This window comes from Rhamphochromis sp. 'chilingali', assembly GCF_963969265.1.
Source record: "Rhamphochromis sp. 'chilingali' genome assembly, chromosome: 9".
Lineage (NCBI taxonomy): Eukaryota > Metazoa > Chordata > Actinopteri > Cichliformes > Cichlidae > Rhamphochromis > Rhamphochromis sp. 'chilingali'.
Window position 1 is genome coordinate 18,041,937 of NC_137936.1, and position 2,553 is coordinate 18,044,489.

A 2,553-nucleotide genomic window follows, 5' to 3' on the forward strand; every position below is an offset into this window, starting at 1 on the left:
ACTAGTCTCTCCTAGCAGGACAATGCACACGTCAAAGAAAAATCTCAGGAACACCAGAAGGAACATCACTGGGAGCCTTATAGCACTGAGCTGGTCTCCAAATTCCTGAGAATGTGATATGATTAAGCATATTTAGGACTCAGTGGAATAAGACTGGAGCCCTACAACCCACAGCCCACTGGACCTGTATAACGTACTACCAGCATCCTGGTGTCAGACCTGATAGGACGACGCCATGAGGGCTCACAGGTCAGAGCAGGTTTAAGAAGATAATGTTAGCTTGTACAGCTGACTGGTGGACACATTATAAAGTGTTTTCAACCAGTTTTTAAAGATTTACCTTTGCATGTCATATATAAAAATTTCAAGAAATACTTCATATTTGTTTAACAATAAATATGTACAGATACAAATACAGTACAAATTTGTCAGACCATCTGCCATAAAAACAAGAAAACAAACATTTTTTAAATCTGAAACTCATTTAAAACTAAACATTGTGTTGTTAGTTTTATGGTTATGTTGTTATGTTATTCAAAAATATAATTTTAATTAAAACACTTAATTGCATTACTGCAATTATCATTACAGAAACATAAAAGCTGATTTTGGTATTTACCAAATCTGTTCATTTAGGGCATCTGTGGCATTAATTTGTGTTTACATATAAAACTATAATTGAGGTATAAGTATAGTTTACTAATTATAATTTTGCACTTTTACCTAAGAAAGAATCTTTTTTTAATTAATCTTAAATGGATAAGTTCTACTTGTAATTGAGTATTTTTACTGTCTCCTGTATTTATTTAAGTTTATAAATATTTTTTAAGCCGAATTAAAATGAATTTGTGTCAGTATAGTTCCAGTGGTCAGTGGTGTGGGAGAGAGGTTAGCCAAACCACATCTTTCTGCTCAAGTAAAAGTTTGTGGATTGAAGAAGAAGTTGCGTCAAACTAACCTGCTGCACACATGAAAGGAGAACAGAGACGTGAGCAAACACTGAAAATCCATATATAGATCACTGAGGGAGGAATGCAATGCACTGCATTACTCTGCAGGATGTTACGGTGAGCCATCTTATAAAGGTTTTATGACAGAGAGAGATTAGTTAAAGAGCAAAGGACAGGGCAGTCAGAAAATGTGTGTGTGTGTTGTGTGTGTGTGTGTAACTGTATCCGCTGATGAAATGTGCTTACTGCTCCAGTTTGTCGTCCTTCCTCACTGTCCCTCAACCTAACCCCTTATCTGGCATGGTGCCAGAAGCTGTTGGTGTGTTGCTTTGTCCGTAATAAACATGCAAATGAAATAAAAGTGAATATGTCTGCCTTAAATTAAACTGGGATATAAGTTTACATGAGCACATCCTTAGAAGAGTTATAAAGTGACCCTGCCAAGACTGACTGGACGCTACCATTAAGGCTTTTACAGCTTGCATTAAACACTTGGTGTTTTTAAATGGCCTGTCTCATTTACACAAGAGCACTTCACACACTCAGTGTCTTTAAACTGTTCACATCATTTTAATAGACTGTAGTTAGCCACGCATTTATTCCCCATATTCCTCAGGTGACTACTTGGAGCGCACAAGGCAGACTAGAGCTCAGACCGTTTAGTGTATCAGAATTAGACTGACATTTACTCGATATTGGGCCATGCGTCAATCTCACCTCAGCCCTTGCCTCCTTCTGCTCCACCCAATACTCCCCTACCTCTCCAAAATGACACTCGCAAGCACATTTAGGACATCTGATCTGAATCTACACCTTAACTGGCAGAAAGCAGGAAGCAACATGGTAGCGCACAGGAGTCCCACAGTATCATGTTTGTAAATTTTGTGTGACTATCTTCATCTCGCAGCCATCCACATTTAATTTCACCATCTCAGCTATACCAGTGCTTCGCTTTAGATGTTTCAGTAGGTGAGAAATGGAACTGGGTGGCAGAGAGGCTGAGAGTGTTTTGGATTTGCAGTGGATCAGCATTTTAAAGAAGGCCACCTAGTGTAAAATTTACCTCCTGATGTTCGGTGCGTGATGTGAGTGAAAAAACAGAGTGTAACAAACTGAAATTCTTCAGCTTGTGGATAACAGGGACTGAACCGATAAGCAGAATCATCAAGCACATGTGGACAGAGCAGGATTTGAGCAAAGGGTTTTGACGATTGTGTAAATAACTCAGGCTTTGCTCATAACTCATTATAACAACCCGGTCATTCAACAAATGAGCGAACGAACCCTGTGGGGCAGAGCCATTTGTGTGGGAACCTGTTTCAAGATCAAACAAGCAAAAAGAATACACAGTTTATCTGTCCATAAGCCATCTGTTTCATCCACCAATTACACTTCCCTTTGCTTCACCATGTCAACAACTTCTTTCAAGTTTCAGTGACTTTCCACCATCTTCAAAACACACACACACAGTCCTTATTCCCTCTGATCTGCCATCCGTTGCTGGGTCTCCCCTCCTCTCTCCTGCCCCTCCTTTTCCGTACACACACTCCCTCTCTGCCTGTATCTCCCTCCTTCCACAGTTGTCCTCACATATTAGGTTCCC